The 14,752-nt window shown below is 47.2% G+C and overlaps 1 protein-coding gene across 1 annotated transcript in view; it reads left to right on the top strand.

The window, feature by feature from the left end:
* The first annotated feature begins 7,000 nt into the window (after positions 1–7,000).
* Positions 7,001–14,752, top strand: part of CCDC102A (coiled-coil domain containing 102A) — a 36,915-nt gene continuing 29,163 nt past the window's right edge. The window contains exon 1 of the mRNA XM_081922708.1: positions 7,001–7,111. The gene's annotated coding sequence lies outside the window, so the exon portion shown is untranslated. The remainder of the gene's footprint in view (positions 7,112–14,752) is intronic.

Below are 14,752 nucleotides of genomic sequence, written 5' to 3'. Positions count from 1 at the left end.
TAATGGGATGTTTCTGATATTAGGGAACAGATTAACTGGTTTTAATATTGCATGTGTACATTGTTGCTTAACTAGAGATGAGGGTGGGGAGGACCTGCCAAACTCAGATTTGCCTGATTCAGTCTGGGCACAAGATTCAGTCTGGGCACAACCAACATTCTATGGCTACTGAGCATGCTTGGCCTTCTCTGGGCAGCTTTCTGGAGGTGCAGAAAAAGTGTGGCTTCCTAGGTTTTTAATTTTGTGTACTTCTGCCAAACCTAGGATCCCCCAAAGAATGTTGACAGCTCCCTCTTGTTTCTCAGTGGCCCCATTTTGGCTATGATCCCTGTTGGTACTTACTACCCAAGCTTGCTATTGGAAGAGATGATGTTACTGGGTCCCAGAGGATGAGGCCACTGCCTTGCTGAACTTAAGTGTGTCTAGCTCTGCTCAGTGCCTGGATCGGATGCTAGGTTCCATGAAGTAACAAAACTTGGATATAAGTGTAAGAAAAAGCTTTGCATAGAGGTATGAAGTCAATAGAAGCCCAATCAATGTTACTGAATGCGTGGAGAGCACACTTCTTCCTACATGTGCAGGACCCAGGCAAGATTATGAGCCAGCAAAGCACTCCATAGAGATCCGGCATTCAGTATTACAGATCCAGGTGTGACACATGAGAAATCCAAATTGAATGACTGAGGAGATGGAGGATTATAAGTCAGGGGTGCGGAGCCTCTGGACCCAGGACTCCCTATTTGGTCCATAGGGCCATTCTGGCCATGCCACATACAACCCACCCTCCCAAAAAATCAGCTGATTGTAGGACCTTCAAAAACTCTGTTCAAAGTGCAGGTCAAAATAGTGCTTTGAACAGGGCTTCTGAAGACCCCTAAAGCAAAAAAAAATCTCCATGGTTATTATGATGCCAGGTGATTGTTGACAAGTCATTAATTCTGCCCATACGTCACACTTGGCCTGTGAAGGGGGGGTGAGATGACCATAAGTTGTTTTTTAGAATTGTTGTGAATGTTTTAAAGTGTTTTAAAGGTATTTTACGTAGTTCAGAACCACATTGTGGTATTGTAACCCACTGTAGGATTAAAACAAGGAAGGGTTGGCTTATTTCTATATTTCCTTAGTTTTCTTAAATGATAAATCGGAGAACCTGCCTGGGAACGGAGATGACACAGAAGGGGGGGCTGAGGAAAGAGAAAATGGCCTATTGTGGCTCTTTTTTAGTTCTTTTGAAAACCACTATCATCTGAGAAACCCAAGTCACACGTTGTGAAATATTGCCTGCATCCAGGGAAGCAAAGGATGCCTCCTCCATTGTGCAAAGAGTTACTGCACGTCCAATAAACACGGCTTGGAGGCAGAGGCATAAAGGAACATCTGCCAGCAGCTGGAGAGCTCCTCCCAACTCGGCCCACAGACATATCTTCACTTCTCTGAGCCTTCCCTTGAAAAGAATAGCAGGAATATCACACAAGGCAACCAGGAGGTATTGTTCACTTCTGAATTTTGAGTTGTTACACTGACCTTAGCTCCTGCTGCCTGGCCAGGCCATGGGAGAGAGAGCAGGGCTTGGAGGCAGAACAAGATGGTCCCAGATTTAGTCACTGGAAGCATCTCCCATAAGGAGGAGGAGTTGGCAGGCAGGTGATGGAAAAGACCTGACCCTGGAGGGTTGTTGCTGCTGATCACAAAAGACAATATTGGACTACATGAAGAATACTAGTCACCCTCTTTTGCATCCCCTGATCAGCCAAGCCAGTGTGGTGTAGTGGTTAAGAGCAGTAGTCTCATAATCTGGGGAACCGGGTTCGCGTCTCCGCTCCTCCACATGCAGCTGCTGGGTGACCTTGGACCAGTCACGCTTCTTTGAAGTCTCTCAGCCCCACTCACCTCACAGAGTGTTTGTTGTGGGGGAGGAAGGGAAAGGAGAATGTTAGCCGCTTTGAGACTCCTTAAAGGGAGTGAAAGGCGGGATATCAAATCCAAACTCTTCTTCTTCTTCTTCAAGCCTGCCATACCTTGCCACCACAAAACACCATTCCTGTGGAAGAAGAAAAAGTGAGGAAAGGAGGCATTCCTGCATACACATACCTGGCACTTGGTGCAGAGGCCAAACCTGCTCTGGGGTTGTTCCAGATCATTGGGCTCTCTGGGATGCTGCTCTAGGACCTGAGCTCTGTGGATTTTCCACTGGACAACCAAGCTGAGGAAGGCTGCCTCTGTGCTGGCTTCATACTGTTCAGCAGCACTACCTCATAAGTTGCTGGAGCGTTATCCTGGTTTACAACTAGTGGAGGCCCATTGGGTGGAAGGCAGGGAGACTAACACTAGGGTGGAATCTACACATATAAAAGCCATGCTGAAAATGCTTTTTTAAAAAATGCATTGAATTTTCCATAAGGCTCCCCATCGCCATCTAAGTGTCACATTGTATATTGCACTTAAAACACACTGAAAACATTTTATTTGCAGCTGTATAGCTGAGTCCTTGGGTGGAACTAGAACCAATGCCTGACAGAGCTAACTAAAGTGGCATTCAAACACCCGTTCCCTATGCACACACTGCATTTCCAGTGCTATTTTGTAATCTGTGTTCACATAGTGGTATTCAAGATGCATTTGTAGCTGTACTTTGCTATAAAATACTACAGATCAATACACACACTGGAGTCTTTAAGCAGTTCCTAACTGATCCCTAGCCAAGGTTTGAAAGCTTTATATAAGGTAAATACATTCCCACCAACGCCAAACCTCCCCGCAAACCAATCAGAATCAGTGCTCCAGAAGTAGCTGTTGTTGTCTAACTGGCCACAAGCCTTATGCAACTAGGACAAATGTTCAATAAGTGACTGAAAACCACTGCCAAAAGTAGGAGAAACTTAAGAAATGAATATCACCCCCCCCCCCAAAAAAGAGCAAGACGTGGTGTGGTATTGCCAGCATTTTTTGCACAGAGTTCTATGACATAGCTGTCAACTTTTCCCTTTTCTTGCGAGGAATCCTATTTGGAATAAGGGAATTTCCCTTAAAAAAGGAAAACGTTGACAGCTATGTTCTGTGAGTTCTGTGTGTCACAGCAAGAGGAGCCAGCCTTTATAAGAAAAAGAAAACTTGCCTACTGGCCTGCAGTGAATTATTGATAGGGCAAAGTCACACTCGTCTATGAAGGAGGAATGAAATGCAACCTCCGCAAGGCCACATGTGTAATGTGGTCCAAAGTTTAGCAAGCACATGTAGCTGCTGGTCTCTTATGCTCAGCTGAGTTCATGTTTGCCAACTCTGAAACCAAAGAAGGAGGTCCTTCAATAAAACATGCAAAATAAGCCACAAACCAACAAATAACAGATTAGTAATGAAATACATATATATATAAGGCACAATCAGAGAATACACAACTATGTATCAGTGGAATAAATTTTATAGTAAGGGAGGAAAGCATCTGCCACTGGAATAAAAAACTGTGCAACTGAACAAGTTTCTTTATTTCTATTCTGTGCAAGTCTGATTTTGCTAGTCAGGGGGTGGGTCAAAAGGTCCATAAGTGTAGAGCAGCCTTCCCCAACTTCGTGTCCTCCAGGTAGTTTGGACTACTTCCCCTGTGCTGGCCAGGGCTGACTGGTGTTGCAGTCCAAAAGAAATGGAATTGGGAAAGGCTAGAGTGGACAATGTGAACTAGGTAAACTGGTAGTTCTGACTTGGCTTCCTAGGTCCCTATAATAGAAATGCAGAAATGACACAACTAATTTGAGTATTCTCTTGCAGACTGTGAAGCAGTGAGAGCAGCCAGAGGAACAGTCAGCAGGGACTGGGCGAGACACCCAAAATAGTTTTCTGTTGATACAATTGCCTCTCCGTTCTGCATACTGGACCAACATTACTGAAACATGCTGAGAGAATCAGCTATGCTTCCTATGAACTGAATCTCAGAGGTTAGGACTTCATGTTCAATGTACATGTGCTCAACCCCAAAGTTGAGGCTTTCCTCCTTTTGCTCACGGGTGGTGCTGTGGGTTGAACCACAGAGCCTAGGACTTGCCAATCAGAAGGTCAGCGGTTCGAATCCCCGTGACGGGGTGAGCTCCTGTTGTTCAGTCCTGCCAACCTAGCAGTTCGAAAGAACATCAAAATGCAAGTAGATAAATAGGTACCGCTCCAGCGGGAAGGTAAACGGCGTTTCCGTGCGCTGCTCTGGTTCACCAGAAGCGGCTTAGTCATGCTGGCCACATGACCCGGAAGCTGTACGCCGGCTCCCTCGGCCAATAAAGTGAGATGAGCACTGCAACCCCAGAGTCGGCCATGACTGGACCTAATGGTCAGGGGTCCCTTTACCTTTAACTACAGCAAAACAGAGCACTGTCGTCTTGCAAACTATGGGTGACACTATTAAAAGGGGGGGGAGCAGCCAGCCCCCACCTGCCTGCCTTGGTACTTACAACCAGTCCAGGGGTTTTCAGGCCTTGGCTTTCAGCTTCCTCCTCAGTCTCAGTGTTGCCTTTGTAAAACTCAGCAGGGAAAAGGGGATAAAGCAAAATTAGTGGGCTCTGCCTGTCACTGACGCAGGCTCCCTCATCTGTTGGTCTCCCTGCTTTCCACCCCACCAGCCCGAATGGGCACCAGCCATCACTGCTTGGAAGTAGACAGCTGGGCAGGTAGTTTTTCCTCCGAAAAGTCATATGGGTTTTTTCTTAGTCCAACCCACTGCTCAGCACAGGAACCTTACAGTTACAGCACTGGGACAAGTGGCCGTCCAACTTCTGCTCAAATGTTTCCAGTGAAGGGCAGCCCATCACTTCCCAAAATGCACAGGCATAGGACTGTTCCTCTTTCAACCAACCCTCACGGTTAGGATGTTTCTCCTCAAGTTTAACTACAACCTGCTTTCCCTGGCCATTTCCACCCATTGGTTCTAGCCCAGCTCTCCAGAGAAGCAGCCCGCTCCATTGTTTGCGTGAGAAAAGCCCTCCAGATATTTAAAGGCTGCTACCATGTCTCCCTCTTAATCCCCTCTCCTCCCGGCTAAACATACTCGGCTCTTTCAACTGTTCCATATAGGAGTTTTGTTTCCATAATGGCATTACAGAAAAATGCTATAACTGCAGTGTACACACACAATCCCTAGAATGCTGCCAAATACAGTTCATAAATCTTCTCTTGTTAATGACAAAAGCATCGCTCTCTTGGAATGATGTTGCCTGGCCAAGCAGCTGCTAGACATATATATATATATATCTATATATATATAGTGTGTGTATGTGTGTTTCACACACACACACATATATGAATGAGAAATAGAGAGCGCTACATTGTGTATTATTGGCACGATCCAGCAAAACTGGGGCAAGCTAAGCAATGCTTCTGAATCCCAATTGCTGCAAAGCACAGGAGGTGAGAATCCTCTTGTGCTTGGGTCCTGCTTCAGGTTTCCCACAGGCACCTGGTCGCTCACTGTGATGCTGGTTGGATGTTGAACAAACTAGAGGAGCCACTGGCCTGACCCACCAGGCTCCTCTTATGTTCTCTTCCCCCATTGCGACCTGTCTTGCCCAAAGACCCTCCAAAACCTAGAGCAGAAACTGAAAACATAGCTTTGCAGATGGTTAAACCATGTCCCACCGGTATCAGTAGTGGCTGAACATTACCCAAATAAATATTTGTTTTTACATTTATATTCTGGGACCTGTAGCTTACACTTACAGAGATAGTGCTATCACAAGAGATAGCAAAGTTCCCAGGATTACCATATTTGGGGAAAACCATGTGTTTTAACTGTATGATGTGCACACAGCTGTTGCTGCAATGCAATGCATTTACCCAAAGCCATCCCCTTTTGAAGTCAATGGTGCTTACTCCTGAGTAGGCATGCCTGAGATTGCTTTCAGCTTGGCTTAAGCATCTGGTGTGCCACAAGTCCCTGCAGCTTGGTCCCACACACAGGTTACCCAGAAGTGACTCTCCTTCCACACCATCAGGGCTTCCTCTTAAGTGATGGTGGCAGAAGCAGGAGCCATGCAGCCCAATTCCATCCACAAGTGCTTGGGAATAGCATTCCAAGGTGCACAAGCTTTAGATCACTCTTTTTACCTCCTCTGATTTTGTTATCTAAGTATCTTTTGCCCTCCTCACATAGTGAGATGGTCACTATGGACATAGCAAATATTTTTGTTGGGGGGGGGGCAGAACTGATGTGATTGGTTAGTTAGTTAAGTACTTCTATTGTTTTACTTGATTGGGGAGACAACTGCCCCCCCCCCACGCCCATGGTCATACATGTAAGAAGTCTTTAATTCGAACAGCATTTGGACAGGAAGATGTGTAAAGGAAGAAACAGAATGAAACAAACGCTATGCAAATATATTTTGAAGTGTATTTAATTTCCCACCAAACTTTCTTTTAAAAAAACCAGTTTAACATATAACAGGTCCACAATTGTTTGGTTAATTTCCATAGTCAACGTCCTTCTACTTTTTTTCTATTATTTGGTAGGTTTCAGTTGACAGTCCTCTCATATTCCGGTAACAGCAAGGAAATTTCTTGTTCCAAGTTGTTTTTTAAAAACATTTTCTTTTACACGAACTCCCCTGAGCATGGCCTTCATCACGTCCCAGATAGTTTGGTGTTATAAACTGGTTGCTAAGATATCCGAAATGAGAAGACTACCCCCAAGAGGCTGGCAATCTTGTCGGCACTTTGAAAAATCTCCAGACCTGAGGAGCACCCATTCTACAATACTGTAAATACCCGCCAGCGAAGCACCAGGGAAGTAAAAAGAAAAGAAACGGTTGCCAACGACCTATTTGCAGTCAGTCCCTCCCCTTACCCCCAAAATTAATCTGGAAGCCCCCTTGTTTATTTAAACATAAGAACTCGACCCTGCCGCAGCGTCATGTGCGAAGGCGCCCCTTCCCTCGCCTTCTACCTGCTCCTGGCTCAGCCTTCCCAGACAACGCCAAGCCCCCCTCCGTCTCCCCCGTGTTTCCTTCAACTCCGAAGGGGAGGAGACTAAAAAGTTCTCCCTCTCCTCCAGCCGCGACGGCAGCGGCAATCCGAGCCACGGCAGCAAGGCAGACGGAAAGCGCGCGCCCGAGCCGAGGCGCCATCGGGGGCCGCCGAGGTGAGGGAGAAGTCGCGGGTCGGAATGGGGCGCCCGAAAGCGGGGCGGGGAGGATAGGCACCCCCATTTTCCTCGTCCTGGCGGGAAGGGAGGCGGGGAGGGAAGGCGCGGTCATCCTCCATATGCATCCCCGGGAAGTCTCGACGCTGCGCTCGCGGGTGGGCTCTTGAGGAGGGGTGGCTTCTCTCCCTCCCCCCAGAAAGTCACCGGACTTTCTTTGCCCGGTGCCTGCAGCGGGGCGGTGGGGGAGGGAGTCCGGGAAGAGCCGCCCGCGCGCTTGGAGAGGTTTCCAAGGCGCAGCGCTTGGGGAGGGCGAGGAAGCGCCGTCGCCTGTCCGGGCCGGCCCAGCTATGCGGGGAGGGGGGCGTTTGGAATGCCGGGAGGGCTGGCGGCGCTTCTCAATGGGGAGAAGCGCCCTAGGTGGTCACTCTCCTCGGCCAATGGTTGGGCGGGAGGACGGCGCCGGCCAATGAGAGGTTGGCGCCTGGGAACGAATGTAGCCAAAGAAGGCCTCTCGGCCAATGGGAGAGCCGACGGGCAAGGCCGGGGGAGTGTGAATGGGTGAGTGGCAGCGGCGCTTGCAGCCTTGTCCCTGAAGCTGAGCCGAAGATAGGGGCTCATGGGGTTTGTTGTGTAATCGGCCCACAGCCCTGGAGAAGGACTTTTCTTTTTGGAAAGTCGGAGGGAAAGGGGTGACTCATGTGTGGCTTTGGTGGGGAGGCTGAAGCAGATGCTGAAGTCCCGGTATTTTTGCAACTCTGGTTCCAAATGCTTGAGAGTGTTAGACAGACGTGGGAGCTGATGTTTTGCATTCCTGAAGGTCCCAGGTTCACTGCGAGAGACTTCAGTGTTTGCAGCTGCTGCCAGTTTGTTTGTTTATATTTATATATACCACTATATAACCAAAATGTATCAACAGTAAAAGTAAGATAAAACCATATAATAAAAAGCATGAAAAGTTGAAAACAACAAAGCTAGAAGCTAAGATCAGTAGACCATTGTGGGGGGTGTACTCTTAATTGCCTACATAGACCTGACAGAACAGAAAAGTTTTCAGCAAGTGTTTAAAAGTTGGCACAGAAGATGTCTGCTGAATCTCCCTTGGCAGAGAGTTCCACAGGACAGGGTTTGGTTTCTTCTTGTTGTCAAACGAGCCTCACCAACTCTGAGAAGGACCAGAAATGCTCCTGCAGGTGATCTCAGTAGTCAAGCTGGGATATAAGGGCTTAGGCAGTCCATGAGTGTCAACAATATTGAGCTGAATGAACTAATGGTCTGTCTTGGTGTAAATGTGTTGGTGGACCTGATGCATCTGTGGTCACAGATTTTAGCTGAGTGGTAGAGCATCTGGTTTGTGTTCAGAAGGCCCCGATTCAATTCCCAGCATCTCCATGTAAGGCTGGGAGAAACCCATGTTCGATATCCTGGAAAGCAGCTGCCATTCAGGGTAGACAAGGCTGAGCTGGTTGGGCCAATGATCTGATGTGGTATAAGGCAGCTTCCTATGTTCCTAAATTCAGGTTGTACAATCAGCATTGATTGGAAGGCCTTATGCAACAGAGTCACCTCCCCCAAAAGTTTGGACTTTATGTGATAAGAAATGTGACATGAAGATGCACTGGATGGTGAACATAAGAATAGCCAATGGCCCTTCTAGTCCAGCATCCTGTTCTCACAGTAGCCAAACAGATACCTGTGGGAAAGTGTGGGATGACCCCGATGCAACATAATTTAGCCTCCCCACAAAAATATGTGGATGCAAACTCAATAAGCAGCTTGTCATTTATTCAACTCTTGACATTCTATTTTTATTGCCATTTTTCTGCCCATTTCGAGACTCCGGTGCAGCGTTTTCATGCATACTTTGTCCCCATCACATAAGACAATAAATTTGTGTGCAGTGGTTTGTGACAGGCACTTCCTAAGCCCAGCACCTCAGACAATCACATTCAAATTTATTAATAAGGCAACTCAAATGCAGGTTGTAGCAAAACAAAAACACATGAGCATAAATTATACACGACAAAAAACCCTGACCTATACAATAGATAAGGCATACATAAAAAAACGAATCCCTTGGGGCACCTGCCACTAGATCAGCCTCAGGATGAGGACTCCTGTAAATGTTATTTATAGCTGTGCCAGAGAAGAAATTGCAGGAGGTGCTGGTCTTTGTTCCTGTGTGCTACAAGCTGTGCCGCTCCGAATTCCTTCTGGAACATTGTGCTGTATTTATTTGGGAATATTTGTATGCAGTTCTGTGGTCCAAGGGCTCCCAAAATGCTCTACATAAAATGTTGCAATAACAGTTGGTCCATAAAAAACACAATGAAAAATAAAAACAGCAAGAACATAAAAAGAGCCTATTCCACCAGCCCATTGCCTATGGCCTATCTAATCCAGCATCCTGTTCTCACAGTGGCCAACCCAGTGCCCCAGGGGGACACCCACAACCAGGACCTGAGAAGAACAGCAGCATCTAGCATCCCTCCCTAGTATCACAGACCTCCGATATAGCAGGTCTCAAGAGCATCATCACGGCAGCCATGTCCAGCAGCAGGTTCCTGCCTCCTTTATTCCTGTTTGTTGCGGTTCATACATTGGGTTTAGGCAATTAGGCTGCCTTGACAGCGGTGGGCTGACCATCCTCCAAGCCTTGTACTTATCCAATTAAGACTCTCCAGCACCCTCCCATTAAGGTTTCCTGGAGACTTTTCCAGCTTGGCAGAGCTGTTGGCTGCTCCACTCTGGTTGCAAATCCTTCAGGAGCTTGAGTTAATTTCAGCTCTTGAAAGCAAGAGGCGCTCTGCAGAGGGGAGCCTATGAAATGCACAGAAGCCCCCGCAGATGTATTTGAAGAACCCATGCATTCAGGGGTCAGTCACACTCTGCCACAGATGCCCTATGGCTATGGCTATAGCTGCTGAGCATGGCTTGGGTTCTTCCACTGGCAGTGGGAATAGGGAGACCCACAAATCCTGCCTCAGTTTCTCGGCTAGTAACTAGAATTCTGCGCCACAAAAAGCTGCATTTTGTGACCTTTATAAATTATGCAGATTTGTTTTCTGATTTCTCCCACCTGTATTGTTGCTAGTCGGGATGAGAAAGAGCCCTGCAAAGCGTATACAGGGATTCCTCTGGCTGCTTGGCTTTTCCTAGGCATTGACCACAAACCTTCAGGCAGCTGTAAGGAGTAGAAGCTTTCCTTGAAAACAAAACAGAATCTGCTTAGGAAAAGGAATTCTATAGTTAATGCCCTTTTAAAATAGCTATTCTGTGCTTCACCAACCTTCCCTACAAACCCACTTGGGTGTTAAGATCAGCAGAGAGACCCTCAAGGTATTTCTGCTGCCTCAGACTATTGGCAGATGAAGATTAGGAAAGGGCATTATCTGGCTGCCCCATAGCTGTGAAATTCCATCCCCATAGAAGTACGGCTGGTACCTTATAGTTTCAGTCATAAGCTGAAGGAGTAACTCTTTACTCTGGCCTTTGGCATCTGAAATATACAGTATAGAAATATTAGGATCCTTTGGCATCTGAAATATATATAAATATTAGGAACCAACCTATTATTCTTATTGTACATTGTTTAAATTAACTGATTTTAATACTGTTGTAACCTACCCTGGGACTATTTGGAGAAAGAGAAGTAAGATATCAAATAAATGAATAGTCTGGTGCCCTCCAGATGCCTTGGACTACATCTCTCATCAGCCCCAGATGTGTTGGCTGGGCTTGATGGGAGTTGTAGTCCAAAGCATCTGGGGGGCACCAGGCTAGCATAAGGCATATATGATGCCCCGATAATAGGGTGGCCAGGTACTATATTATGAGAGGACTGGCCAACTCTTATCTTTTATAACTATATACAAAAATGCTATTTCAGTAGCTGCATATTTTCTGAGTCCTGAGCAGAGCAGTGTGGGGGCAGGGGGAGACCTTTGCTACTGTTGTTCCTTAGCTTTTAAGAACATCAGAAGATCCTGCTGGATCAGGCCCATGGCCCATCTAGTCCAGCATCCTGTTCTCACAGCAGCCAACCAGATACCCCAGTGGGAAACCTGCAAAGCAGACCTAAATGCTAAAGCACTCTCCCCTCTGCAGTTTCCAGCAACTGACATTCAGAAGCGTAACTGCCTCTGGTCGTGAAGCCAGAGCATAGCCATCATGGTTAGTAGCCAATTCTAACACCGCCACCACCCCAATCCTTGTGTGTTAAACACACCAGTTTCAGCCTTTGTGTGTTAGTCTCTTGTCTGCCTGTTGCGATATTGCAAAGGCTAGAGAATCTTCAGGAGTTTCCACCATCTCTGCTACCCCACTATCTTGCTTGCATCTTGGACAAAGGAATAAGCAAAAGGGGCTGCCAAGCCTGGGCTGGTTGAGGGGGAGGAGGGTAGCTGTGGAAAAGGACTCCTTCCTCGTAGGAAAAGATGCTTTGTTCGCACAGCTGGTTTAGCCATTATGCGCTTGGGCACCAGCCAAACCAGGGTCCCTCTTGCGCTGCAGTCGTCTGCCACATGGTGCCTCCCTTTTTTCCTTCCTGCATTTATCTCTTGATCCCATGGCAGAGAAGCATCTCCCCCCCCCCCCATATCTCTTGGGGAAAGGTAGCGACATTGAGGTCATCTGCTAGGTTTGATTTCCGGTATGGATCTTCTTCTTCAGCTATTGTTGGCAGTGATACTGATCCTTCCTTATGGCCCATTTACTTTTTGCTCGGCGGGAAAATAATCAGCAGCTAAGTGTGCAAAGTCCCATCTATCCAAAAACCACGTGCGCATCGGAATGCAGAACCGAGTGCTGTTATCTATCAGTATTGCTCATTCAGTAGCAGACCCGCATCTTTGGCTGTGCGCAGCAACCGAAGAGTGACATAGAAAGCTGCCTTATACTGGGTCAGATCATTTGACAATGTAGTTCAGTATTGTCTACACTGACCAGCAGCAGCTCTTCAGGGAGTCTTTCTCAACTGTCCTTCAGTATGGCAGGAATTGAAATTGGGACTTTCTGCATGCAAGGCAGATGCTCCACCACTAAGCTACAGCCCTTGCCTTAAAAATAAAGTAAGATTCCAATCATAGAATTGTGGATTTGGAACTTGGATCCCTGAGGATAATCTAGTACAACCTCCTGCAATGCTGTCCCATAGTGGGATTGAACCTGTGACCTTGGTGTTATCAGAACCGTCCTTATGGTTCCAAACAGTGGGCTGATTTAAATAGGAGCCATGGAAGTTGCCTTATACCAAGCCGGACCATCGGTCCATCCCAGTCTGTATTGGATACACTGACTAGCGCACCAATGGGTCTTTCCCAGCCCTACCTGAAGATGCCTGGAATTGAACCTATGACTTCTGCTCTGCTTCCTGAGCGATGGCCCAACACATCAACTGGGAACACATCAATGGGCCTTGCATGTCTGGAATCTTGCAGCGCTGCAGAAATGCATAGAAACCCCAGAACTCTTCCCTCTCATGTTCCCTTTGGACGGGAGCAGCTGGCATTGTGGAGTTTGGTGGAGGCAGTCTGGGGGCCTCTGAAGGGCTCGGTGGAAAATGAGCAGACATCCCGCCCCTGAAAATGAGTAGACCCCTGCTGTCCTCCTCCTCCTCCCTCCTGCAATGTCTGCTTGGTGTCTGGCTGCTAGCACTGGGGTCCTTTCATGTGGGCAAAGCTCTCTGCAGATGGGCATGCCTGCAAACAATTAGGACGAGCTGTGGGCGGCGCAATTTCTGTGGCTCTGGTGGATCTTTTCCAAAAGGCAAAAAGACACACACACACACACACCCTCCCCCAAATGGAGCAGAAACACTAATATGTAGAGGTGAGGAGATTTGGGGCATATTTTTTGTTGCCTCAGGCAAAATACGCCCCCTAACATTAGTAGTAGTAGTAGTAGTAGTATGAGTATTATTAATATTATTAGTATTATTATTATACCCCACCAATCTGGCTGAGTTTCCCCAGCCACTTTGGGCGGCTTTACAGAACATATAAAAACATACTAAACCTTGTCTTGTAGCATGTTGAGTGATCAAGGATCTGATTTTTCTGCCTCTTTCTTCCTCCTCTTTGAGCTGGTGACAATCAAGAGGCTCTGGATTGTGTCTCCTAGAATGAAGAGGATATTGCTAGGTTAATAGTAGTCCTTATCCTTTTCAGACCCATGTTCCACCTGCTTCCCAGACATGCCTTTCAGGATCCACATCTTAATATATATCTTTTTGCCATTTATTTTTCTGATAGTGATTCCTGCCTTGCCAAGGGGTTGGAGCAGATATTCCTTCAGGTCCCTTCCAACTCTGCAGGTCTATGATTCTACAGTAAAGATGCTGTTACAACCCACTTACATTAGGCAGCAACTGAGTGGTGCAGGACAGGGGAACGTTTTGCCCATGAGGGCCACGTGCAGTGATAGGTGGGCAGTCTGGGGCCACATGCCAGTGGGCATCATCCAAGCCAGTGATGGGCAGTGTGGGGTGGGCTGCTGGTGGGAGAAGGGAAGGAGGGCCACTCCATCAATGCATCTGGGGCACGAAACAGTTTTGCCTTCTCTGTTGAACTTCACCTTTTTTTCTAAGTTGAAAAGCCCCAAATATTGTGGAGTTAAAAATAACTGTAATGCAAGCCACACCTGCTGGAATTCCAGCTTCCAGACAGCAAATAACAGCACAGAAGTCTTGCCTGCTTCTCCAACTAACCATCCTAGTCAAGGGGGTGCAGCCCCTGGTTATATTGCACTTACATTTCCATACTAAACATTACCCCCCTGATCCTGGCTCAGTTTCTTCAACGTCTTGTTCCTTTTAGAGCAAGTGCCATCCCTGCCACTCAGAACCAAATACTTCCTCCCTTCTTCTATTTCCTTTTCCTCCTAGAAAGTCCTAAAAGGATTGAGCAGCTCAGCCCCCCCCCCCAGGTGATACATTTCCAGAGCAGACTTACCAGTATGTCAGCATCTCCTGTCCTGTTTGATTTATTTAACCAGCTTAAACCATCATGCCTTTAGGCAGGCAGTGAGTTGGTGCTTAACAAGGAAGGCAACCGGCACAAGCTGGGTGTGCCTGGATTTGCAAAGCCCCTCTTGAGACATCCTCAGCTCACCTCTCCCTGCCCCGAGCTTCCCCTCTCTTTAAAAGGGCAGGAGGGGGGAAGCAATGTCTGCTCTCTGACCCCCGTGGGATAAGGGGGTGCTATCCTGGCTAAAATTAGACCGTGAACTCCCATAATCCTTCTTGCTTGTTTGGATGGAGGGTAGAGGTGTGTGTGTATGTAAAAATTAGACAACTGGGGGGTTGCATTTATAACTGGGGGGGGTTACATTTATAGCTCTGCCCACTTCTACCTCTGGCCCTGCCCACCATTGGCACATAGCTCTAGGAACCGCCACCCCCAGGTCCAGAAATATTATTGAAAAGCATTGAACTCAAGGTTCTGCCCCCTGCCCTGTAGAAGCCTTCAAGTTCTCTCTATTGTGTTCTGCCCCCTCCCACAAAATTCCTGGTTGCGCCCATGCTAACATTTACATTGTCTTTTTTGTAAAGGACAATACAGTATCTGTGTTTGCAGGGGGGAAATAACAGCAGTTTTAAGTGCTACAAAAATGCTACCTTGGGAGAAAAGGTCTTGGTCCTAT

Source organism: Podarcis melisellensis, assembly GCF_964234715.1.
Source record: "Podarcis melisellensis genome assembly, chromosome: 8".
NCBI classification, from domain to species: Eukaryota; Metazoa; Chordata; class Lepidosauria; order Squamata; family Lacertidae; genus Podarcis; species Podarcis melisellensis.
This window is presented reverse-complemented; position numbering and strand designations above follow the sequence as displayed.